Source organism: Hyla sarda, chromosome 9 (assembly GCF_029499605.1).
Source record: "Hyla sarda isolate aHylSar1 chromosome 9, aHylSar1.hap1, whole genome shotgun sequence".
In the NCBI taxonomy this organism is placed as follows: domain Eukaryota; kingdom Metazoa; phylum Chordata; class Amphibia; order Anura; family Hylidae; genus Hyla; species Hyla sarda.
This window is the reverse complement of record NC_079197.1, coordinates 81,056,071-81,083,551: the sequence shown is the minus strand read 5'-3', so window position 1 is coordinate 81,083,551 and position 27,481 is coordinate 81,056,071. Positions and strand designations below refer to the sequence as shown.

At 45.6% G+C, this 27,481-nt stretch overlaps 1 long non-coding RNA gene across 1 annotated transcript in view; it reads right to left on the bottom strand.

The window, feature by feature from the left end:
- Positions 1-7,222: 7,222 nt before the first annotated feature.
- The window catches only part of LOC130291074 (uncharacterized), a 247,441-nt gene continuing 227,182 nt past the window's right edge, over positions 7,223-27,481 (bottom strand). The window contains exons 2-3 of the long non-coding RNA XR_008847787.1: positions 12,168-12,255; positions 7,223-7,358 (exon numbers count right to left, since the gene is read on the bottom strand). This is a non-coding gene — a long non-coding RNA (uncharacterized LOC130291074). The remainder of the gene's footprint in view (positions 7,359-12,167; positions 12,256-27,481) is intronic.

Here is a 27,481-nt window from a genome sequence, read left to right as displayed (position 1 = left end):
TTATATTATTGTTGCGCTTAAAAAAAATCACAAACTTTTTAACCAAATTAGTACGTTTATAATCCCTTTATTTTGATGACCTATAACTTTTTTATTTTTCCGTATAAGCGGCGGTATGGGGGCTCATTTTTTGCGCCATGATCTGTAATTTTTTTGATACCACATTTGCATTTAAAAAACTTTTAATACATTTTTTATAATTTTTTTTTTATAAAATGTATTAAAAAAGTAGGAATTTTGGACTTATTTTTTTTTTCCGTTCACGCCGTTAACCGTACGGGATCATTAACATTTTATTTTAATAGTTCGGACATACCAAATAGGTCTATAAAAAAAATTTTGCGCTTTTTGGGGGTAAAATAGAAAAAAACGGACGTTTTAATTTTTTATTGGGGGAGGGGATTTTTCACTTTTTTTTTTACTTTTACTTTTACATTTTTTTTTTTTTTTTTTTTACACTTGAATAGTCCCCATAGGGGACTATTCATAGCAATACCATGATTGCTAATACTGATCTGTTCTATGTATAGGACATAGAACAGATCAGTGTTTTCAGTGATCTTCTGCTCTGGTCTGCTCGATCACAGACCAGAGCAGGAGACGCCGGGAGCCGCACGGAGGAAGGAGAGGGGACCTCCGTGCGGCGTTATGAATGATCGGATCCCCGCAGCAGCGCTGCGGGCGATCCGATCATTCATTCAAATCGCGCACTGCCGCAGATGCCGGGATCTGTATTGATCCCGGCACCTGAGGGGTTAATGGCGGACGCCCGCAAGATCGCGGGCGTCGACCATTGCCGGCGGGTCCCTGGCTGCGATCAGCAGCCGGGATCAGCCGCGCATGACACGGGCATCGCTCCGATGCCCGCGATTATGCTTAGGACGTAAATGTACGTCCTGGTGCGTTAAGTACCACCGCACCAGGACGTACATTTACGTCCTGCGTCCTTAAGGGGTTAAAGGGTCCAAGATAACGTGGTCCCAGCTTATAACTGGGGACACGGAAGCGGATATACTTGGCAGAGAGCCACACTTTGTCTCCAGGAGCAAAGATAGGAGGAGTTCTCTTTTTGTCGGCATGCTTCCTCATATGGGATGAGGCCAGTAGGAGGGACTTTTGAGTTTCCTTCCAGATGATGAAGAAGTCCCTGGCAACTTCAACAACAGCAGGCAATCCAGAAGAAGTGGGAGTGGGGAGGGGGGGCAGAGGGTGACGGCCGTACACCACAAAGAACGGGGATTTGGCGGAGGATTCAGAGTCCTTGAAATTGTACGAGAATTCAGCCCAGGGTAGAAGATCGACCCAATCGTCCTGACGGGAGGAAACAAAATGTCGCAAATAGTCACCAAGGATCTGGTTAACTCTCTCTACTTGCCCATTGGATTGGGGATGATAGGAGGACGAGAAATTTAATTTAATTTTTAATTGATTACAGAGAGCTCTCCAAAATTTCGATACAAATTGAACTCCTCTATCCGAGACGATATGCGTGGGAAGCCCGTGAAGGCGAAAAATGTGCACAAAAAATTGCTTCGCCAACTGTGGCGCTGAAGGAAGACCTGGAAGTGGAATAAAATGTGCCATCTTGGAGAAACGATCAACGACCACCCAGATGACTGTGTTGCCATGGGATAAAGGCAGATCTGTAATAAAAATCCATGGCAATTTGAGACCATGGTAGCTCAGGAACAGGCAAAGGATGAAGGAGTCCAGCAGGCTTCTGGCGAGGAGTCTTGTCCCGGGCACAAACTGTACAGGCCCGAACGAAATCAGTGAAATCTGCCTCCAGGGTAGGCCACCAATATAAACGAGAAATTAGTTGGATGGACTTCTTGACGCCAGCATGGCCGGCGAGGTGCGAGGAGTGTTCTCACTTGAGGATCTTGAGGCGCTGGCGTGGAGGGACCAAAGTCTTTCCAGGAGGAGTTTGTCTGATAGAAACTGGAGCAGAGGAGATCAGGCACTCAGGAGGTACAATGTGTTGCAGGGGAGCTTCCGATTCGGAAGCATCAGAGGAACGTGAAATGGCGTCAGCCCTGATGTTTTTGTCAGCAGGACGGAAATGAATCTCGAAGTTAAAACGGGCAAAAAACAATGACCACCTAGCCTGGCGTGGGTTCAGACGTAGTGTTGCTCGCGAATATTCGCAATTCGAATATTATTCGCGAATATCGCATATTCGCGAATTCACGAATTTCGCGAATATAGCGCTATATATTCGTAATTACGAATATTCGTTATTTTTTTTTTTTTTCACAGTACACATCACAGTGATCATCCCTCTCTGCTTCCAGCTTGTGTGATGTAAAGAAGGCTCTAATACTACTGTGTAAGATTGGCATGCAAAAATACGCATATGCCCAAATTCGCATATGTGAATGTTCGCGTACGCGAATTTCCGCGCATGCTAATTTTGTATATGCTAATTTTCGCATATGTTAACTTTCGCATATGCGAAAATAAAACGAGAATATTACGAATATGCGAATATTCGCGAATATATGACGAATATTCGTCCATATATTCGCGAATATTCGCGAATTCGAATATGGCCTATGCCGCTCAACACTATTCAGACGTTGGGCAGACTGGAGATATGAGAGATTCTTGTGATCCATGTAGATGACAATAGGGTGTTTGGAACCTTCCAGCTGGTGCCTCCATTCTTCGAGAGCTAGTTTAATGTCCAGAAGTTCACGATCACCAATGGAGTAATTTTTTTCCGCCGGAGAGAAGGTTTTAGAAAAGAAACCACAAGTAATGTTATTTCCGGTAGAGTTTTTTTGTAGGAGTACGGCTCCGGCTCCGACCGAGAAGGCGTCCACTTCCAGCAAGAAGGGTTTTGATGGATCAGGTCTGGAGAGTACGGGAGCAGAAGCGAAGGCAGTTTTGAGGCGATTGAATGCCTCATCCGCTTGGGGAGGCCAGGACTTAGGGTTGGCATTCTTCCTGGTTAGGGCCACAATCGGAGCCACATGGTGGAAAAATGCGGAATAAACTGTCGGTAGTAATTGGCAAATCCCAAGAAGCGTTGGATAGCTTGGAGTCCAGAAGGGCGTGACCAATCTAAAACGGCTGACAGTTGGGGACCCCCGCTGGGGCCCCCCGTGATCTTGAACACAGAATCCCATTAGAATCAGTCCCTGGAGCGTGTTCGCTCCGGGTCTGATTACATGCGATCACGGCGACGGAACAGTGTGACGTGGCTCCGCCCCCATGTGCCGTCATGCTCTGCCCCCTCAATGCAAGCCTTTGGGAGGGGGCGTTTTTTAAATAAAAAAAAATCATACATTTCAATGGTCTCCTCATGCATCAGCCAACTCCAGGCTGTGTCATTCAGGCAATATATGGTTTACTGATACCGCTGCTGGGCCTGGGTGTGGGAATAAAAATTTTGTTACGGTAGGTAGCACTAGCTTTCCAAATACTTCATTTTAAATTTCAAAAATTCTTGTGTTTTTTCTTGGGGATTGTGAAGCCCTGGAGTCTCCTCCTGCTTTAGCCAACTCTAGGCTGTGTCATGCAGGCAATATATGGTTTACTGATACTGCTGCTGGGCCTGGGAATAAAAATTTTGTTATGGTAGGTAGCACTAGCTATCCAAATTCTTCATTTTAAATTTCAAAAATTCTTGTGTTTTTTCTTAGGGATTGTGAAGTACTTGGGTTTCTTCATGCTTCTGCCAACTCTAGGCTGTGTCATTCAGGCAATATATGGTTTACTGATACCGCCGCTGGGCCTGGGTCTGGGAATAAAAATTTTATTATGGTAGGTAGCACTAGCTATTCAAAATCTTCGGTTTAAATTCTGAATTCATCTTTTAATCTTGGGGATTGTGAAGGCCTAGTGCCTACTCATGCTGCTGCCAACTCCTGTCTGTGTCATTCAGCCACTATATGGTCTCCTAATGCTGCCAACATTTCCACGCTGTGTCATTTAGCCATTATATGTCTCCTCATGCTGCCAACACCTCCACGCTGTGTCATTCAGCCACTATATGGTCTTCTCATGCTGCCACCACCTCCACGCTGTGTCATTCATTCACTATATGATCTCCTCATGCTTCAGCCTCATCCGAGCTGTGTCATTCAGCCACTATATGGTCTCCTCATGCTGCCAACACCTCCACGCTGTGTCATTCAGCCACTATATGGTCTCCTCATGCTGCCAACACCTCCACGCTGTGTCATTCAGCCACTATGTGGTCTCCTCTTGCTGCCAACACCTCCACGCTGTGTCATTTAGCCACTATATTGTCTCCTCATGCTGCCAAAACCTCCACGCTGTGTCATTCAGCCACTACATGGTCTCCTCATACTGATGCCACCTCCAGGCTCTGTCATTGTGCCACTCTGCGGCATTGATTCTAAAAGTGATGCCGGTAATCTGCATGTTAGTCTGAATAACATTATGAATAATATTATTTCACTAACCCAGCACACTCCATATGCGTGTTAGAACACAGCAAATTGTTCTATACCCCTATTGAGGCTCTCTGTTGGACAGAAATTGCCGTTTTTAATATAGTTTTGCTGGGAATAAATTTGGATCGAAACTAATTTTTTCTAAAAATTTGGCAAATCGGCCGAATCAAATTTTTGAAAAGTTTGCTCATCTCTTGTCAGAACCGCTGTAAAATCAGCCACCCCTGTGCAAATCACCAATTTAGGCTTCAAATGTACATAGTGCGCTCCCACTCCTGAGCCTTGTTGTGCGCTCGCAGAGCATTTTACGCCCACATATGGGGTATTTCTGTACTCAGGAAAAATTGTGTTACAAATTTTGGGGTCTTTTTTTCCTTTTACCTCTTGTGAAAATAAAAAGTATCACGGAACACCAGCATGTTAGTGTAAAATTTTTAATTTTTTTTCACTAACAGGCTGTAGACCCCAACTTTTTCTTTTCAAATAAATATATGGTTTACTGATACCGCTGCTGGGCCTGGGAATAAAAATGTTGTTATGGTAGGTAGCACTAGCTATCCAAATTCTTCATTTTAAATTTCAAAAATTCTTGTGTTTTTTCTTAGGAATTGTGAAGCCCTTGGGTTTCTTCATGCTTCTGCCAACTCTAGGCTGTGTCATTCAGGCAATATATGGTTTACTGATACCGCCGCTGGGCCTGGGTCTGGGAATAAAAATTTTATTATGGTAGGTAGCACTAGCTATCCAAAATCTTCGGTTTAAATTTCTGAATTCATCTTTTAATCTTAGGGATTGTGAAGGCCTAGTGCCTACTCATGCTGCTGCCAACTCCTGTCTGTGCCATTCTGCCACTATATGACCTCCTCGTGCTGCCAACACCTCCACGCTGTGTCATTCAGCCACTATATGGTCTCCTCATGCTGCGAACACCTGCAAACTGTGTCATTCAGCCACTATATGGTCTCCTCATGCTGCCAACATTTCCACGCTGTGTCATTTAGCCACTAAATGTCTCCCCATGCTGCCAACACCTCCACGCTGTGTCATTCAGCCACTATATGGTCTTCTCATGCTGCCACCACCTCCACGCTGTGTCATTCATTCACTATATGGTCTCCTCATGCTTCAGCCTCATCCAAGCTGTGTCATTCAGCCACTATATGGTCTCCTCATGCTGCCAACACCTCCACGCTGTGTCATTCAGCCACTATATGGTCTCCTCATGCTGCCAACACCTCCACGCTGTGTCATTCAGCCACTACATCGTCTCCTCATACTGATGCCACCTCCAGGCTCTGTCATTGTGCCACTCTGCGGCATTGATTCTAAAAGTGATGCCGGTAATCTGCATGTTATTCTGAATAACATTATGAATAATATTATTTCACTACCCCAGCACACTCCATATGCGTGTTAGAACACAGCAAATTGTTCTATACCCCTATTGAGGCTCTCTGTTGGACAGAAATTGTCATTTTTAATATAGTTTTGCTGGGAATAAATTTGGATCGAAACAATTTTTTTCGGAAAATTCGGCAAATCGGGCGAATCAAATTTTTGAAAAGTTTGCTCATCTCTTGTCAGAACCGCTGTAAAATCAGCCACCCCTGTGCAAATCACCAATTTAGGCTTCAAATGTACATAGTGCGCTCTCACTCCTGAGCCTTGTTGTGCGCTCGCAGAGCATTTTACGCCCACATATGGGGTATTTCTGTACTCAGGAAAAATTGTGTTACAAATTTTGGGGTCTTTTTTTCCTTTTACCTCTTGTGAAAATAAAAAGTATCGGGGAACACCAGCATGTTAGTGTAAAATTTTTAATTTTTTTTCGCTAACAGGCTGTAGACCCCAACTTTTTCTTTTCATAAGGGGTAAAACGAGAAAAAGCCCCACAAAATTTGTAACGCAATTACACCTGAATACGGAAATACCCCATATGTGGCCCTAAACTGTTTCCTTGAAATACGACAGGGCTCCAAAGTGAGAGAGCACCATGCGCATTTGAGGACAAAATTAGGGATTGCATAGGGGTGGACAAAGGGGTATTCTGTGCCAATGATTCCCAAATAGGGTGCCTCCTGCTGTTTCTAAACTCCCAGCATGCCTGGACAGTCAGTGGCTGTCCGGAAAGGCTGGGCGTAGTTTTGCAACAGCTAGAGGCTCCATTTTGGAAACACTGCCGTACAATATGTTTTCATTTTTATTGGAAGAAAAATAGAGAAAAAAAAAACAGGGAGTGCTGCTATCAAAACAACCAGATTCTATGGACAGCAAAAATCAGGGATAGGGAAAAGAAGGTTCTAGGATGTGACTCACCTGGTGTAGGTGGTGATCTCTATTTTAGGGAAATCACCACAAACACCTCCAGAGCCACGTCCACGTATAATCAATCAATTTTCACTTCTCCACCGAATTGGTATCCAAAAGAGGAGATCGCAGTGGTGTCCAGATATACCACAGGTAGATCTGTAGTAAGTTAGCATATATAAAAGAGAAACAATTCCCAAGCGCTCAGAGAAGTACTAGGATTATCAATTATAGTATCTTAAAAGTAAGGACTTACTCCACAGTGGGGGAAAGTGATATTTTACCACAGATCCCCCCTCCTTGTAGGCATATCACACAAGCTCAGGATCATAGTAATGGTAAGTATCCACCCATACGACTTAACAGATTCTGGACCAAAGAGACCCCTGGAACAACTTAGTAGGATTTTATCTTCATTTATTCAATGCAACGCGTTTCTGAGGTATTAATGGCTTACGCCACCTCCTTCATCAGGCACATAATACATAAAATACATACGATATAAATATCTTTCCTCTGGGTCTTCTCGTGTCTGGGTCTTCCGGGCGGCATCGTGCAGCATGTGACGGACTTCCGGTCGGCGCCCGATCACATGGCTCCACCATGCGTTCCAGGAAACGTCATTTCCTGTAGATGGTGGAACGCAAACATGAACGGATACCGGACATTACGGAAAACCCAAAGGTCAGGTAATACAATTATAAAAATGATCATTAAACTAACATCATCACTCATAAAAACTACTTTAAAATATATAAATATATCAAATTCATAAAATTATTTATAAAACTAAAGATAAATGAACCTGTTCTAGGCTCTCATTCAAACCATGAGGAAAAAGAGTGTTAAGGCGAAAGATCCAATACATTTCCTTGTTGCAAAGTTTCTTGTAATCTCGTGGTTTAATTTTTTAAAGAGGTAACTTTCATATGTCCAGAATTTTTTTCATGGTGGGTAAGGAAGTGTCTGGATGCACTTTGTAAGGTGTATCCATTTTTAATGTTGGACCTATGTTTGTTAATCCTAACTCTTAGACTGTTTATAGCTCTCCCTATGTATCTGAGCCCACATGGGCACTCTATCATATAAATAATAAAATCACTACTGCAATTTAAAAATTCTTTGATGGAGTAAGGTTCGGATTCCTCTTTGATAATGATTTCCTTTCTTTTGTTGCATATGTGTTCACAACATTGACACCTATTTATGCCACATTTAAATACTCCCCTGGTCTCCTGTAAGAACCCTTCCCTACATGATGTTACTTTGGGTTTTTGTGTACGGGGTATTGAAGGGGCAAGAATATTTTTTAAGGTCTTGCTTCTCCTAAAAATACATTTAGTTTTTTTTGGAATGTGACTTACCTGTCGTTGTTGTTGCGTGGACCAGCGATCCCGAATAAAACTTCTTGCTGTTTCCGTGAGTGCCGTCTGCGATCTCTTCTTTCAAGTTGCCTACGCTTATGCTTATGGCGGACTGAGCACCGGATTTGTGGCATCTGGACGTGAAGGTGCAGTGATCCAGTAACTCCGGCAGAATCGTGAGTGCGGCAGTGCCGACTTTCCTTCTTCTCCATGTGTTCACTAATAATTAGGTTCCAATTTTTTTGTAATTTTTTATTAATTTCTGCATGTGAATTATTGTACCTTGTAATGAATGCTATATTATAGTTGGAATTAGGATCCTTTGATGTTTGTTCCTCATCTATTTTTTTGTTGTCACTAGGTAGACACTCCACTTGAGAAGATGTTTTTATTCTCTGCTCTGCTCCCTCAATCAGAGGTTGTGGATAACCTTTTTGTTTAAAGCGGTGACGCAATGTACACAGTTGTTGGTGAAAATCTACCTCTGCTGAGCAGTTGCGCCTTATCCTCTTCATCTGCCCATAGGGTATATTGTTCTTCCAGCTTTTTTTGTGGCAGCTACTATAATCTAGATAGCTGTTTGCATCCACCTCCTTAAAGTGGGTGGTGGTATGCAAACAGCCATCCCTCACCTCAATCTCCAAATCCAAGAATATAGCTCAGCTCTGGAGGTACTAATATCTGATGTAAAGCTTAGGCCCCAATCATTTGTATTTAGCTCTCCTATAAATTCAATAAGAGACCCTTCACTACCATTCCATATCATAATGAAATTGTCGATGAACCTTCTGTAAAACACAACCCGTTTATCACGGATTTGTTCTTCGTACAGGTTTGCGTAGCAAGGGGCAAATTTAGTCTCCATTGCTGTACCACAAACCACCCCCATATGTTAAATAATTATGGGTCAGTGTATAATGGATGGCATCTAATATAAACTTTTTTTGTTTCACAGGCATTAAAGGGTCTTCCTGTAGAAAGGAACCCACTGTAGAAAGGAACCCACTGCTTTATTATGGGGTATATTTGTATATAGGGCAGCTACATCTAGGGTAGCCCAGATGTAGCCATCCTCCCATTTAATATCTCTAAGTAGGGACAATAAATACAATAAAGTAGGGACAATAAATACTTTAAGATAGGCGGGGAGACTGGTGACGGACCTTTGTAATTTGGGGTCTATATATTCAGATACCCCACCCGTGATGGAATTCATACTGGCCACTATTGGTCTACCCGGGGTTTCTTCCTATCTTTATGCACTTTTGGCAGAAAGTAGAAATAAGATGTACTTGGTTTGGAATTGTACATAAAATTTCTTTCACGTTTCAAAATACATCTATCTGCTAGAGCTTGGTCCAACAAGGATTTTAAATCCTTGTTGTATACGTCTGTAGGATTTTTATCCAATTTTTGGTAATAGTCGTATGTCTTAGGGGGGATTAAACTGGCAGAGTCACTGGAAGAGAAGGATCTGGGTGTACTTGTAGATCACAGACTACAGAATAGCATGCAATGTCAGGCTGCTGCTTCCAAAGCCAGCAGGATATTGTCATGTATAAAAAGAGGCATGGACTCGAGGGACAGGGACATAATACTCCCCCTTTATAAAGCATTGGTACGGCCTCACCTAGAATATGCTGTTCAGTTTGGGTCTCCTGGTCATAAAAGGGACACGGCGGAGCTGGAAAGGGTGCAGAAACGTGCTACTAAACTAATATGGGGCATGGAACATCTTAGCTACGAGGAGCGATTAAAGGAGTTACAATTGTTTAGTCTTGAGAAGAGACGTTTAAGGGGGGATATGATAAACGTATATAAGTATATAAATGGCCCATACAAAAAAAAAAGAGAAAAACTGTTCCAGGTTAAACCCCCCCAAAGGACGAGGGGGCACTCCCTCTGTCTGGAGAAGAAAAGGTTTAGTCTAAAGGGGCGACACTCTCTTTACCATAAGGACTGTGAATTTATGGGACGGTCTACCTCAGGAACTGGTCACAGCAGGAACAATTAACAGCTTTAAAACAGGGTTAGATACATTCCTGGAACAAAATAACATTAATGCTGATGCAGAATTATAAAACTACATCCCTTCCCATTATCCCCTTACACCCTTCCCTTCAATTCCCTGGTTGGACTTGATGGACGTATGTCTTTTTTCAATCATACTAACTATGTAACTATATATTCTGCATAATCTAAAATAACAATACCCCCCCTTATCTGCTGGTTTAATTACTATATTCCTATTTCTCATAAGTGTTTGGAGTGCTGTTTGTTGTTCTCTATTAAGGTTTTTTTAAAAACCTTACTTTTTCTCTCTTTTTAAACATATCTCTAAAACTCTCCAGGACCTTATTGTAAAAGGTTTCCAAAAATGGACCTTTACTGTTTAAAGGAAAAAAGGTTGAGCAGGGTTTTAAGGTGGTTGGGATGGGTTCTTCCAATATACTATCAACTAAGTTATCAATATCTGTGAAAAAAGGGTCTTGATATTCGTCATCATTTAACCCCTTAAGGACTCAGCCCATTTTGGCCTTAAGGACTCAGACAATAAAATTTTTACGTTTTCATTTTTTCCTCCTTGCCTTCTAAAAATCATAACTCTTTTATATTTTCATCCACAGACTAGTATGATGGCTTGTTTTTTGCGCGACCAGTTGTCCTTTGCAATGACATCCCTCATTATATCATAAAATGTATGGCGCAACCAAAAAACACTATTTGTGTGGGGAAATTAAAACGAAAAACGCAATTTTGCTAATTTTGGAAGGTTTCGTTTTCATGTCGTACAATTTATGGTAAAAATTACGTGTGTTCTTTATTCTGAGGGTCAATACGATTAAAATGATACCCATTATTACATACTTTTATATTATTGTTGCGCTTAAAAAAAATCACAAACTTTTTAACCAAATTAGTACGTTTATAATCCCTTTATTTTGATGACCTCTAACTTTTTTATTTTTCCGTATAAGCAGCGTTATGGAGGCTCATTTTTTGCGCCATGATCTGTACTTTTTTTTGATACCACATTTGCATATAAAAAACTTTTAATACATTTTTATAATTTTTTTTTTAATAAAATGTTTTAAAAAAAGTAGAAATTTTGGACTTTTTTTTTTTTTTTCGTTCACGCCGTTAACCGTACGGGATCATTAACATTTTATTTTAATAGTTCGGACATTTACGCACGCGGCGATACCAAATATGTCTATAAAAAATAATTTTACCCTTTTTGGGGTAAAATAGCAAAAAACGGACGTTTTACTTTTTTATTGGGGGAGGGGATTTTTCACATTTTTTTTACTTTTACTTTTACATTTTTTTACATTTTTTTTTACACTTGAATAGTCCCCATAGGGGACTATTCATAGCAATACCATGATTGCTAATACTGATCTGTTCTATGTATAGGACATAGAACAGATCAGTATTATCGGTCATCTCCTGCTCTGGTCTGCTCGATCACAGACCAGAGCAGGAGACGCCGGGAGCCGCACGGAGGAAGGAGAGGGGACCTCCGTGCGGCGTTATGAATGATCGGATCCCCGCAGCAGTGCTGCGGGCGATCCGATCATTCATTCAAATCGCGAACTGCCGCAGATGCCGGGATCTGTATTGATCCCGGCATCTGAGGGGTTAATGGCGGACGCCCGCGAGATCGCGGGTGTCGGCCATTGCCGGCGGGTCCCTGGCTGCGATCAGCAGCCGGGATCAGCCGCCCATGACACGGGCATGACACGGTTATGCTTTGGACGTAAATGTACGTCCTGGTGCGTTAAGTACCACCGCACCAGGACGTACATTTACGTCCTGCGTCCTTAAGGGGTTAATATAATAGGAATTCTACCTGGTGTTTCATGTAGTGCTTTCATGGCAAAGTGGCGTTTCAGGGCAAGCTTCCTAATATACCTATTCAAGTCTACAAATAGCACAAATAAATTTGGGCCACTAGTAAAACTGAAGGATAGGCCTTTTTTCAATAGTTCTATTTCTCTCATTGATAGAATATGTTGGGATAGATTAAATATCCCTATTTCTTGAAGGTCTAATTTCACAGTATTGCTACCTTCTTTTTCTGTGTTCCTTTTTCGGTTTCTTCTTCCTCCTCTGTGTCCTCTTCTTCCATGTTTCTTTTTCTGGATGGTGTCTTTAGGCTGAAAAACGAAGTTATTTTTAGAGGATGCATCATTACCACATTGCTCTTGGTCTCCATAATTGGAGTGAGCTGAATGACTTCCTTGCAGGTAATTCGGGGTGACAGATTGTTTTCCAGGGCTGCCTGAACTTCCCGAAGTAGGGGTTGTATAACATCCCCTGGTGTTACGGGGACCGCGGCTATGTTGCTCACCCCTAAAAAAGAAAGATCATCTGTACTAACCTTATTCCAGTGTATTTCTGCTTGTACCACTATTGTATTTTTATTATGAATACTAGTAGTGGGGAGCACATTGGTGTTATTAGCTTCACAAGGAGGGGGAGTATTAACATCATGATTTTCTATATGTATAATATTTGGGATACTGCCCATCTCCTCCACCTTTGTTTCTTCTTCCACCATTTCTATATTGTTATTCACCTTATCAATTTTTATTATATTCTGATTCTTATTGGGAAAGGGTTTCTTGTATTTACTATTATAGAAGGTTCTACTTCCCTTAATGTAATGTGAATTGGAGGGATTTGGAACCTCATGTTTAATTACATGGGGTCCATCTTTTTGTTGTGGTATATAACTTCTATTCTATTCTATTTATTTTAAAGTAGTTTTTATGAGTGATGATGTTAGTTTAATGATAATTTTTATAATTGTATTACCTGACCTTTGGGTTTTCCGTAATGTCCGGTATCTGTTCATGTTTGCGTTCCACCATCTACAGGAAATTACGTTTCCTGGAACGCATGGTGGAGTCATGTGATCGGGCACCGACCGGAAGTCCGTCACATGCTGCGCGATGCCGCCCGGAAGACGCCACACGAGAAGACCCAGAGGAAAGGTATGTATACCTTATGTATTTTATGTATTATGTGCCTGATGAAGGAGGTGGCGTAAGCCATTAATACCTCAGAAACGCGTCACATTGAATAAATGAAGATAAAATCCTACTAAGTTGTTCCAGGGGTCTTTTTGGTCTGGAATCTGTTAAGCCGTATGGGTGGATACTTATGATTACTATGATCCTGAGCCTGTGTGATATGCCCACAAGGAGGGAGGATCTGTGGTAAAATATCACTTCCCCCCACTGTGGAGTAAGTCCTTACTTTTAAGATACTGTAATTGATAATCCTAGTACTTCTCTGAGCGCTTGGGAATTTATTATCTTCATTTTTATTGGGGGACATTGTAAGGGGGTGTATATGCAGTGTTTTACCCTTTATTTTGTGTTAGTGTAGTGTAGTGTTTTTAGGGTACATTCACACAGGTGGGAGTTGACGGTGAGTTTGCGCTGTGGCGGAAAATTTGACGCAGCTCAAACTTGAAGCAGGAAACTCACTGTAAACCTGTACCCTGTACATTCATATTGGGGGGGGGGGAGGGGGGGGGGGGGGGGGACAAACCTCCAGCTGTTTCAAAACTACAACTCCCAACATGCACTAACAGACCATGCATGCTGGGAGTTGTACTTTTACAACAGCTGGAGGCATACTGGTTAACCTTCAGTTAGGTTCTGTGTAACACACAGCGCTGTCCTATCTCTCTGCAGTGAAAAGATGAAGTGACTATCCGGAATATGGCTGCCAATTATATAGGGCTGTGACATCACAGGGATGACTGGCTGCTGATAGACTGCATCCTGCATGTGGTTCAGGGTCATCCTGCTTACCCTTGTTCCCTCCTTCCCAGAGTTCCTTGCCCCATGTCCTAACATGTGGATCTGCCATTTTAGATGCCCTGGAGCCAGGACCGCACTAAATGTAGCTTAAGTCTAAGTCTCCACTTGTTTTTTTTTTTCTGGCAGTTTTTGGGAAACTGCCACTGCAGTTTTTGAGCCAGAGTCAGAAGTGGATCCATAAGGCAGGAGAAGTGCAAGTCCTTCCTTTATATGTCCTATTCCTTTTTAATACATTTCTGGCTATGGCTCAAAAACTGCAGTGGCAGTTTTCCAAATACTGCCAGAAAAAAACAGGTGGAAACTTAGCCTAATGAAGTGATTTGTGTGAGAGAATCGCGGCGATATTGATATTTGTTGCAAATCAAATTTTTTATGAATTTTTTTCTGAATTCCGATACATCAGATGCGATTCGCTCATCTCTAGTCTTGACTTATTGATTTCTTCCTTTTTGAGAGATCTTCCAATCAAGGCTGGAAGAGCAGGCAGAAGCCATCGGGAACCATCCTGATCACTTGTAATTCAGGCAGCATGAAAGTACTAACAGGTTCCCTTTAAACAGCTATTTTTTTCTATTAGCTTTGCATTGATTTCTAATTTTAACACATTATCAGCAAATAGGTTTGAAAGTTAATGCTGTATATAGCTGAAATTCTTGTCCTATCTATCTGATTAGCTACAACGCCAGTATTAGTGAAGGGTTGCTTCTTCCAGGAAATATTATTTGTGGTTAGGGATTTTCCAGGAATACCTAAAAAAACTACTTCTCTAAAATTACTGTCAGCACTACACAGCTGCTCCCTAGGAGAGGAAAGAACTGGCTGGAAAAGTAGTGTACATTTGTAGTAAAGTGCATTCACTAACTTCTGCACTTGTCAGCCTGCCTATAAAAAGTAGCATTAGTCATTTTTGTCGCATTCTACCCAGCAACTGTATTTCATTCATTTAAAAGAATCTTACAATACCTAGAAACTTGACTATTATATATGATGATTTAACTTCTCTAATAAATGTTAGCTTTACATTTTAGGATGAAAACCCTATGAAAGTTAGTAAATGTGGACGCGAAAATAAAGAAAGTCTCTGCTCAAGAGCTCTCGGTAGATCTAAGGCCCCTTTCACAATACAAAATTACTCCGTTTTAAAGATCTATACGAAGTTCCGTCTGAAAATCAGCTGTAAAACGGCAGTACAAAATCCTATACGACCGTTAGAAAATCCCATTATAGTCTAAGGGATTTTTCTAATAGCCATTTTAACCTGTTATAGCTCGTTGTTAATAACGGCCGTTATTTTGTGACAGAAGATAGTAACGGGAGAAGTAGTGCATGCACTATTTCTCCAGTTACTATCTTCCGTCACAAAACAACGGCCATTATTAACAACGGGCTATAACGGGTTAAATCGGCTATTAGAAAAATCCCTTAGACTATAATGGGATTTTCTAATGGCCGTATAGGATTTTTTAACTGCTGTTTTACAGCTGATTTTCAGACAGAACTTCGTACGGATCTTTAAAACTGAGTAAATTTGTACTGTGAAAGGGGCCTTAAAGGGGTAATCCAGGCAAAAACTTTTTTGATATATATCAACTGGCTCCGGAAAGTTAAACAGATTTGTAAATTACTTTTAAAAAATCTTAATCCTTCCAATAGTTATTAGCTTCTGAAGTTGGGTTGCTGTTTTCTGTCTAACTGCTTTCTGATGACTCACGTCCCAGGAGCTGTGCAGCTCCTATGGGGATATTTTGCCATCATGCACAGCTCCCGGGACGTGACATCATCATTGAGCAGTTAGACAGAAAACTTCAGAAGCTAATAACTATTGGAAGGATTAAGATTTTTTAATAGAAGTAATTTACAAATCTGTTTAACTTTCCATAGCCAGTTGATATATAAAAAAAAGTTTTTGCCTGGAATACCCCTTTAATATCCTCAGGAGATTCAGGTTTTACTTGATTCCTCCATATCCATAATATATTTGGTCAGCCATTTTGACTTTCACTTGTAGTTGCAGAAAGATTTAGGAAATACTCATTTTAGAGGTACTCCGGTAGAAAACCTTTTTTTTTTTTTTTTTAAATCAACTGGTGGCAGAAAATTAAACAGATTTGTAAATGGCTTCTAAAAATCTTTAAAAATCTTAATCCTTACAGTACTTATCATCAGCTGTATGCTCCATACGAAGTTCTTTTCTTTTTTAATTTCTTTTCTGTCTGACCCCAGTGCTCTCTGTCAGCGACTCTGTCTATGTCAGGAACTGTTCAGAGCAGGATAGGTTTGCTATTGTTTTTTGCTACTGCTCTGGACAGTTCCTGACATGGACAGAGGTGTCAGCAGAGAGCATTGTGGTCAGACAGAAAAGAAATTCAAAAAGAAAAGAACTTCCTGTGGAGCATACAGCATCTGATAAGTACTGTAAGGATTAAGACTTTTAAATAGAAGTAATTTACAAGTTTGTTTACATTTCTGGCACCAGTTCATTTAAAAAATAAAAAAAAAACTTTTTCCTCAGAGTACCCCTTTAAAGGGTACTCCACACTCCTAGACCTCTTATCCCCTATTGAAAGGATAGGGGATAAGATATCAGATCGCCGGGGTCCCGCTGCTGGGGACCCCCGGGATCTCGGCTGCAGCGCCCACCTGTACGGCTTCCACCTCACACCGGCATTGCTTGTGGCTTCGGATCCCGACCACAATGGCGGAAGAGCATGACGTCACGATTCCGCCACGTGTAACATCACGCCACGCCCCCTCAATGCAAGTCTATGGGAGGGGGCGTGGCGGACCTCCCATAGACTTGCATTGAGGGGGCGGGGCGTGACGTCACATGTAGCTGAATCGTGACGTCACGCTCTTCCGCCATTGTGGTTGGGATCCGAAGCCACAAGCAATGCCGGTGTGAGGTGGAAGCCGTACAGGTGGGTGCTGCAGCCGAGATCCCGGGGGTCCCCAGCAGCGGGACCCCGGCAATCTGACATCTTATCCCCTATCCTTTGGATAGGGGATAAGATGTTTAGGGGTGCGAAGTACCCCTTTAAGTCCAGCATCCAAGATACGTATTAAAATTGGAAAAAAAAATCTCCACCTTGTTTTTTACCTTTATTATTCGATGTGTTCTTTCGATGCTGGACGTCTCTTTTAAAGAGGTTGTATCACCTACAATCTTTTCACTGAATAGAGCCAGATACTGAAATATGATATTTGTTAATCTGTTTCTAGTTTAAAAAGAAATTCTGGTTGTAAAATTTTCCTTGTTTTTTTTATACATAATAATGGGCCAGCATTTTAACATCATTTAGAGATATGCTTTATGGCAAGCCCCATGGACATTGACACAATAGGATAGTTTTAATGTGTGACCATAAGTAGGACACTGCTGGAAAGTAATATATACAGAACAGGAAGTCTCCGCTTAACCCCTTAAGGACTCAACGTTTTTCCATTTTTGCATTTTCATATTTTCCTCATCACCTTCTAAAAATCATAATGCTTTCAATTTTGCACATAAAATTCCATATGATGGCTTATTTTTTGCGCCACCAATTATACTTTGCAGTGACATTAGTCATTTTACCAAAAAATCCATGGCGAAACAGAAAAAAAATTCATTGTGCAAAAAAATTGAAGAAAAAATGTCATTTTGTAAATTTCGGGGGGTTCTGTTTCTACGCAGTGCATTTTTCGGTACAAATGACACCTTATCTTTATTCTGTAGGTCCATACGGTTAAAATGGTACCCTACTTATATAGGTTTGATTTTGTTCTACTTCTGAAAAAAATCATAACTACATGCAGGAAAATGTATACGTTTAAAATTGTTGTTACGCCGAGCGCTCCGGGTCCCCGTTCCTCCCCGGAGCGCTCGCCTCATCCTCGTTGCTGCAGCGCCCCGGTCAGATCCACTGACCGGGTGCGCTGCGGTACCGCCTCCAGCCGGGATGCGATTCGCGATGCGGGTGGCGCCCGCTCGCGATGCGCACCCCGGTCCCCGTACCTGACTCGCTCTCCGTCGGTCCTGTCCCGGTGCGCGCGGCCCCGCTCCCTAGGGCGCGCGCGCGCCGGGTCTCTGCGATTTAAAGGGCCAGTGCACCAATGTTGGTGCCTGGCCCAATCTTCCCAATTAGCTTAATTAGTTTCCACCTGTGCACTCCCTACTTATACCTCACTTCCCCTGCACTCCCTTGCCGGATCTTGTTGCACTTGTGCCTAGTGAAAGTGTTCCCTTGTTTGTTCCTAGCCCGTGTTCCAGACCTCCTGCCGTTGCCCCTGACTACGAACCTTGCCGCCTGCCCCCGACCTTCTGCTACGTCCGACCTTGCTTCTGTCTACTCCCTTGTACCACGCCTATCTTCAGCAGTCAGAGAGGTGAGCCGTTGCTAGTGGATACGACCTGGTCACTACCGCCGCAGCAAGACCATCCCGCTTTGCGGCGGGCTCTGGTGAAAACCAGTAGTGACTTAGAACCGGTCCACTAGCGCGGTCCTCGCCAATCCCTCTCTGGCACAGAGGATCCACTACCTGCCAGCCGGCATCGTGACAGTAGATCCGGCCATGGATCCCGCTGAAGATCCTACACTGGTCGCCCAGCTAGCCCTAAAGATCGCCCAACGAGATCAACAGCTGGCATACTTGACCTCCGAGACACTGCGTCTTCAGTCACAGATACAGCAGCTGCAGCCGCAGATACAGCAACTTCAGTCACAGCTACAGCTGCAACAACCATCTCCTCCGCCGACTCCTGCAACTCCTCCGCAGCAACCGGCCGTTCCTAACCCCTGCTTGTCCCTGCCGGACAAATTTGGCGTAAAGATCGCCCAACGAGATCAACAGCTGGCATACTTGACCTCCGTGACAATGCATCTTCAGTCACAGATACAGCAGCTGCAGCCGCAGATACAGCAACTTCAGTCACAGCTACAGCTGCAACAACCATCTCCTCCGCCGGCTCCTGCAACTCCTCCGCAGCAACCGGCCGTTCTTAACCCCTGCTTGTCCCTGCCGGACAAATTTGATGGGGACCGCAATGATCCTGCCACAGCCACACTCCAGTCCTTCTTCGCTGAGGTCCGTGGTGTCTTCGAGGAGCCTGCCCGAGCTTCTTCTGCCGAGATTGCCCTGAAGAACCTTGCCCAGGGTGTTTCTTCCGTTGGCGAGTACGCCATCCAGTTCCGTGCTCTTGCTTACGAGTTGTCCTGGAATAGTGAGGTTCTCTGCGCGACCTTTAAAAAAGGCCTATCCAGCAACATTAAAGATGTTCTGGCCGCACGAGAGACTCCTGCTGACCTACATGAACTCATTCATCTTGCCACTCGCATTGACATGCGTTCTTCCGGATGGCGTTTGGAGCTCCGCCTGGATATGGACTTTGTTCGCACGAAGCGTTTTTTCTCCCCGGCTCCTCTCTCCTCTGGTCCTCTGCAATCCGTTCCTGTGCTTCCCGCCGCGGAGGCTATGCAAGTTGACCGGTCTCGCTTGACACCTCAAGAGAGGACACGACGCCGCATGGAGAATCTTTGCCTGTACTATGCCGGTACCGAACACTTCCTGAAGGATTGTCCTATCCGTCCTCCCCGCCTGGAAAGACGTACGCTGACTCCGCACAAAGGTGACACAGTTCTTGATGTCAACTCTGCTTCTCCACGCCTTACTGTGCCTGTGCGGATATCTGCCTCTACCTTCTCCTTCTCTACTATGGTCTTCTTGGATTCCGGATCTGCAGGAAAAATTTTTTTGGCCTCTCTTATCAACAGGTTCTACGTCCCTGTGACCAGTCTCGCCAGACCCCTCTACATCTATTGTTTTAACAATAAAAGATTGGACTGTCTCGTGCGTTTCCGCACAGAACCCCTCCTAATCTGCATCGGACCTCATCACGGAAAAATTGAGATTTTTTTCCTCAGGTTCTTTGGCCCCAAGAAGAGGGGGAGACCCAAGGGGGGGGGTACTGTTACGCCGAGCGCTCTGGGTCCCCGTTCCTCCCCGGAGCGCTCGCCTCATCCTCGTTGCTGCAGAGCCCCGGTCAGATCCACTGACCGGGTGCGCTGCGGTACCGCCTCCAGCCGGGATGCGATTCGCGATGCGGGTGGCGCCCGCTCGCGATGCGCACCCCGGTCCCCGTACCTGACTCGCTCTCCGTCGGTCCTGTCCCGGTGCGCGCGGCCCCGCTCCCTAGGGCGCGCGCGCGCCGGGTCTCTGCGATTTAAAGGGCCAGTGCACCAATGTTGGTGCCTGGCCCAATCTTCCCAATTAGCTTAATTAGTTTCCACCTGTGCACTCCCTACTTATACCTCACTTCCCCTGCACTCCCTTGCCGGATCTTGTTGCACTTGTGCCTAGTGAAAGCGTTCCCTTGTTTGTTCCTAGCCCGTGTTCCAGACCTCCTGCCGTTGCCCCTGACTACGAACCTTGCCGCCTGCCCCCGACCTTCTGCTACGTCCGACCTTGCTTCTGTCTACTCCCTTGTACCACGCCTATCTTCAGCAGTCAGAGAGGTGAGCCGTTGCTAGTGGATACGACCTGGTCACTACCGCCGCAGCAAGACCATCCCGCTTTGCGGCGGGCTCTGGTGAAAACCAGTAGTGACTTAGAACCGGTCCACTAGCGCGGTCCTCGCCAATCCCTCTCTGGCACAGAGGATCCACTACCTGCCAGCCGGCATCGTGACAATTGTCATCTTCTGACCCCTATAACTTTTTAATTTTTCTGCGTACGGGCTGGTATGAGGCTCATTTTTTGCGCTGTGATCTGAAGTTTTTATCGGTAACATTTTTGCATTGATAAGACTTTTTGATCGCTTTTTATTCATTTCTTCATGATATAAAAAGTGACAAAAATAAGCTATTTTGGACTTTGGAATTTTTTGGCGCGTACGCCATTGAACGTGCGGTTTAATTAACAATATATTTTTATAGTTCGGACATTTACACAGGCGGCGATACCACATATGTTTATATTTATTTACACAGTTTTTTTTATGGGAAAAGGGGGTGATTCAAACTTTTATTAGGGAAGGGGTTAAATGACCTTTATTCACTTTTTTTTCACTTTTTTTTGGCAGTGTTATAGCTCCCATAGGGGGCCATAACACTGCACACACTGATCTTTTACCGTGATCCCTGCAAAGCCATAGCTTTGCACGGATCAGCATTCTAGGGGATCAATTGCTCAAGCCTTTAGCTCAGGCTTGGACGCGATGGAGCAAGGTAAGGGGACCTCCGCTCGCGTCCTAGTTGAACGGGACAGCGCAATTTTATCGCGGTAGTCCCGATCAGCCTGACTGAGCTGCCAGGAAGCTTTTACTTTCGTTTTGGACACGGCAATCAACTGAAGGGTTAATAGCACGCGGCACAATGCTCTGTGCCGTGCGCTATTAGCCCAGGGTCCCGGCTATCATTAATACCCGGGACCGACCCGGTATGATGCGGGGTCACGGCGTACAGGTATGCCTTGCGTCCTTAAGAGGTTAATATAAGGCCTAGTGGCCAGAATGGAAATTGCTAAATTTCAGTATTACTTTAAAATAAAGACAGTAAAATAAAAAAACTGAAAATATCAACATAAATTCTTAAAAAAATTTTTTACCATAAAAACTTAAACAAGGTAATTTTTGGATGACACATTCCTGTTACGCCGAGCGCTCCGGGTCCCCGCTCCTCCCCGGAGCGCTCGCTTCACTCCCTCCGCTGCAGCGCTCCGGTCACGTCCTCTGACCCGGGGCGCTGCGATCCTGTTGCCAGCCGGGATGCGATTCGCGATGCGGGTAGCGCCCGCTCGCGATGCGCACCCCGGCTCCCCTACCTGACTCGCTCCCCGTCTGTTCTGTCCCGGCGCGCGCGGCCCCGCTCCCTAGGGCGCGCGCGCGCCGGGTCTCTGCGATTTAAAGGGCCACTGCGCCGCTGATTGGCGCAGTGGTTCCAATTAGGGTTTTCACCTGTGCACTTCCCTATATTACCTCACTTCCCTTGCACTCCCTTGCCGGATCTTGTTGCCTTAGTGCCAGTGAAAGCGTTCCTTGTGTGTTCCTTGCCTGTGTTTCCAGACCTTCTGCCGTTGCCCCTGACTACGATCCTTGCTGCCTGCCCCGACCTTCTGCTACGTCCGACCTTGCTTCTGCCTACTCCCTTGTACCGCGCCTATCTTCAGCAGCCAGAGAGGTGAGCCGTTGCTAGTGGATACGACCTGGTCACTACCGCCGCAGCAAGACCATCCCGCTTTGCGGCGGGCTCTGGTGAAAACCAGTAGTGGCTTAGAACCGGTCCACTAGCACGGTCCACGCCAATCCCTCTCTGGCACAGAGGGTCCACTACCTGCCAGCCGGCATCGTGACAGTAGATCCGGCCATGGATCCCGCTGAAGTTCCTCTGCCAGTTGTCGCTCACCTCACCACGGTGGTCGCCCAGCAGTCACAACAGATAGCGCAACAAGGCCAACAGCTGTCTCAACTGACCGTTATGCTACAACAGTTGCTACCACAGCTTCAGCAGTCATCTCCTCCGCCAGCTCCTGCACCTCCTCCGCAGCGAGTGGCCGCTCCTGGGATACGCTTATCCTTGCCGGATAAATTTGATGGGGACTCTAAGTTTTGCCGTGGCTTTCTTTCCCAATGTTCCCTGCATCTGGAGATGATGTCGGACCTGTTTCCCACTGAAAGGTCTAAGGTGGCTTTCGTAGTCAGTCTTCTGTCCGGAAAAGCCCTGTCATGGGCCACACCGCTCTGGGACCGCAATGACCCCGTCACTGCCTCTGTACACTCCTTCTTCTCGGAAATCCGAAGTGTCTTTGAGGAACCTGCCCGAGCCTCTTCTGCTGAGACTGCCCTGTTGAACCTGGTCCAGGGTAATTCTTCCGTTGGCGAGTATGCCGTACAATTCCGTACACTTGCTTCAGAATTGTCCTGGAATAATGAGGCCCTCTGCGCGACCTTCAAAAAAGGCCTATCCAGCAACATTAAAGATGTTCTGGCCGCACGAGAAATTCCTGCTAATCTACATGAACTTATTCACCTAGCCACTCGCATTGACATGCGTTTTTCTGAAAGGCGTCAGGAACTCCGCCAAGATATGGACTCTGTTCGCACGAGGCGTTTCGTCTCCTCGGCTCCTCTCTCCTCTGGTCCCCTGCAATCTGTTCCTGTGCCTCCCGCCGTGGAGGCTATGCAGGTCGACCGGTCTCGCCTGACACCTCAAGAGAGGACACGACGCCGTATGGAGAACCTCTGCCTGTACTGTGCTAGTACCGAACACTTCCTGAGGGATTGTCCTATCCGTCCTCCCCGCCTGGAAAGACGTACGCTGACTCCGCACAAAGGTGAGACAGTCCTTGATGTCTACTCTGCTTCTCCACGTCTTACTGTGCCTGTGCGGATGTCTGCCTCTGCCTTCTCCTTCTCTACAGTGGCCTTCTTGGACTCTGGATCTGCAGGAAATTTTATTTTGGCCTCTCTCGTCAACAGGTTCAACATCCCAGTGACCAGTCTCGCCAGACCCCTCTACATCAATTGTGTAAATAATGAAAGATTGGACTGTACCATACGTTTCCGCACGGAGCCCCTTCTTATGAGCATCGGATCTCATCATGAGAGGATTGAACTTTTGGTCCTCCCCAATTGCACCTCGGAGATTCTCCTTGGACTTCCCTGGCTTCAACTTCATTCCCCAACCCTGGATTGGTCCACTGGGGAGATCAAGAGTTGGGGGTCCTCTTGTTCCAAGAACTGTCTAAAACCGGTTCCCAGTAACCCTTGCCGTAACTCTGTGGTTCCTCCAGTAACCGGTCTCCCTAAGGCCTATATGGACTTCTCGGATGTTTTCTGCAAAAAACAAGCTGAGACTCTACCTCCTCACAGGCCTTATGATTGCCCTATCGACCTCCTCCCGGGTACTACTCCACCCCGGGGCAGAATTTATCCTCTCTCTGCCCCAGAGACTCTTGCCATGTCCGAATACGTCCAGGAGAATCTAAAAAAGGGCTTTATCCGTAAATCCTCCTCTCCTGCCGGAGCCGGATTTTTCTTTGTGTCCAAAAAAGATGGCTCCCTACGTCCTTGCATTGACTACCGCGGTCTTAATAAAATCACGGTTAAGAACCGCTACCCCTTACCCCTCATCTCTGAACTCTTTGATCGCCTCCAAGGTGCCCACATCTTCACTAAATTGGACTTAAGAGGCGCCTATAACCTCATCCGCATCAGAGAGGGGGACGAGTGGAAAACGGCATTTAACACCAGAGATGGACACTTTGAGTATCTGGTCATGCCCTTTGGACTGTGTAATGCCCCTGCCGTCTTCCAAGACTTTGTCAATGAAATTTTTCGTGATCTGTTATACTCCTGTGTTGTGGTATATCTGGACGATATCCTAATTTTTTCTGCCAATCTAGAAGAACACCGCCAGCATGTCCGTATGGTTCTTCAGAGACTTCGTGACAACCAACTCTATGCCAAAATTGAGAAATGTCTGTTTGAATGCCAATCTCTTCCTTTTCTAGGATATTTGGTCTCTGGCCAGGGACTACAGATGGATCCAGACAAACTCTCTGCCGTCTTAAATTGGCCACGCCCCTCCGGACTCCGTGCTATCCAACGCTTTTTGGGGTTCGCCAATTATTACAGGCAATTTATTCCACATTTTTCTACCATTGTGGCTCCTATCGTGGCTTTAACCAAGAAAAATGCTGATCCCAAGTCCTGGCCTCCTCAAGCAGAAGACTCCTTTAAACGACTCAAGTCTGCCTTTTCTTCGGCTCCCGTGCTCTCCAGACCTGACCCTTCCAAACCCTTCCTATTGGAGGTTGATGCCTCCTCAGTAGGAGCTGGAGCTGTTCTTCTACAAAAAAATCCTTCCGGGCATGCTGTCACTTGTGGTTTTTTCTCTAGGACCTTCTCTCCAGCGGAGAGGAACTACTCCATCGGGGATCGAGAGCTTCTAGCCATTAAATTAGCACTTGAGGAATGGAGGCATCTGCTGGAGGGATCAAGATTTCCTGTTATTATCTACACCGACCACAAGAACCTCTCCTACCTCCAGTCGGCCCAACGGCTGAATCCTCGCCAGGCCCGGTGGTCTCTGTTCTTTGCCCGATTTAATTTTGAGATTCACTTTCGTCCTGCCGATAAGAACATTAGGGCCGATGCTCTCTCTCGTTCCTCGGATGCCTCAGAAGTTGATCTCCCTCCGCAACACATCATTCCACCTGACTGCCTGATCTCCACTTCTCCTGCCTCCATCAGGCAGACTCCTCCAGGAAAGACCTTTGTTTCTCCACGCCAACGCCTCGGAATCCTCAAATGGGGTCACTCCTCCCATCTCGCAGGTCATGCGGGCATCAAGAAATCTGTGCAACTCATCTCCCGCTTCTATTGGTGGCCGACTCTGGAGACGGATGTTGGGGACTTTGTGCGAGCCTGCACTATCTGTGCCCGGGATAAGACTCCTCGCCAGAAGCCCGCTGGTTTTCTTCATCCTCTGCCTGTTCCCGAACAGCCTTGGTCTCTGATTGGTATGGATTTTATTACTGATTTACCCCCTTCCCGTGGCAACACCGTTATTTGGGTGGTCGTTGATCGATTCTCCAAAATGGCACATTTCATCCCTCTTCCTGGTCTTCCTTCTGCGCCTCAGTTGGCTAAACAATTTTTTGTACACATTTTTCGTCTTCACGGGTTGCCTACGCAGATTGTCTCGGATAGAGGGGTCCAATTCGTGTCTAAATTCTGGAGGGCTCTCTGTAAACAACTCAAGATTAAATTAAATTTTTCCTCTGCATATCATCCCCAGTCCAATGGACAAGTAGAAAGAATTAACCAGATCCTGGGTGATTATTTGCGACATTTTGTTTCCTCCCGCCAGGATGACTGGGCAGATCTCCTTCCATGGGCCGAATTTTCGTATAACTTCAGGGTCTCTGAATCTTCCTCCAAATCCCCATTTTTCGTGGTGTACGGCCGTCACCCTCTTCCCCCCCTCCCTACCCCCTTGCCCTCTGGTCTGCCCGCTGTGGATGAAATTTCTCGTGACCTTTCCATTATATGGAGAGAGACCCAAAATTCTCTCTTACAGGCTTCTTCACGCATGAAGAGGTTCGCGGATAAGAAAAGAAGAGCTCCCCCCGTTTTTTCCCCTGGAGACAAGGTATGGCTCTCCGCTAAATATGTCCGCTTCCGTGTCCCTAGCTACAAGTTGGGACCACGCTATCTTGGTCCTTTCAAAATTTTGTGTCAAATTAATCCTGTCTCTTATAAACTTCTTCTTCCTCCTTCTCTTCGTATCCCTAATGCCTTTCACGTCTCTCTTCTCAAACCACTCATCCTCAACCGTTTTTCTCCCAAATCTGTTCCTCCCACTCCTGTTTCCGGCTCCTCGGACGTCTTCTCGGTCAAGGAAATTTTGGCTGCCAAAAAGGTCAGAGGGAAAAATTTTTTTTTAGTAGACTGGGAGGGTTGTGGTCCTGAAGAGAGATCCTGGGAACCTGAGGACAACATCCTTGACAAAAGTCTGCTCCTCAGGTTCTCAGGCTCCAAGAAGAGGGGGAGACCCAAGGGGGGGGGTACTGTTACGCCGAGCGCTCCGGGTCCCCGCTCCTCCCCGGAGCGCTCGCTTCACTCCCTCCGCTGCAGCGCTCCGGTCACGTCCTCTGACCCGGGGCGCTGCGATCCTGTTGCCAGCCGGGATGCGATTCGCGATGCGGGTAGCGCCCGCTCGCGATGCGCACCCCGGCTCCCCTACCTGACTCGCTCCCCGTCTGTTCTGTCCCGGCGCGCGCGGCCCCGCTCCCTAGGGCGCGCGCGCGCCGGGTCTCTGCGATTTAAAGGGCCACTGCGCCGCTGATTGGCGCAGTGGTTCCAATTAGGGTTTTCACCTGTGCACTTCCCTATATTACCTCACTTCCCTTGCACTCCCTTGCCGGATCTTGTTGCCTTAGTGCCAGTGAAAGCGTTCCTTGTGTGTTCCTTGCCTGTGTTTCCAGACCTTCTGCCGTTGCCCCTGACTACGATCCTTGCTGCCTGCCCCGACCTTCTGCTACGTCCGACCTTGCTTCTGCCTACTCCCTTGTACCGCGCCTATCTTCAGCAGCCAGAGAGGTGAGCCGTTGCTAGTGGATACGACCTGGTCACTACCGCCGCAGCAAGACCATCCCGCTTTGCGGCGGGCTCTGGTGAAAACCAGTAGTGGCTTAGAACCGGTCCACTAGCACGGTCCACGCCAATCCCTCTCTGGCACAGAGGGTCCACTACCTGCCAGCCGGCATCGTGACAATTCCCTTTCAGAAAAGTTTCCTGGATGCTTCTGTAATCATCTGCCGACCATCCGCAGCTCATGTCTGTACTTAAACTCATATCTTGCAAAGTTAGAGGAGTGCCCCTTCAGAGGAACAGAATCTGTGGGCTGGCTGAGACCTCCACAGCTGGTCATGGTCACAAAGGCACAAGGTCATGCATAAGATTTTTCTATGTTAGGCTGCTTTCACACTATGAAGTTCTCCCGTTAATGCACGTACGTTTGAAAAATAATTATTAACACACGTTAAAGAACCCCATCCAAGTCAATGGGTT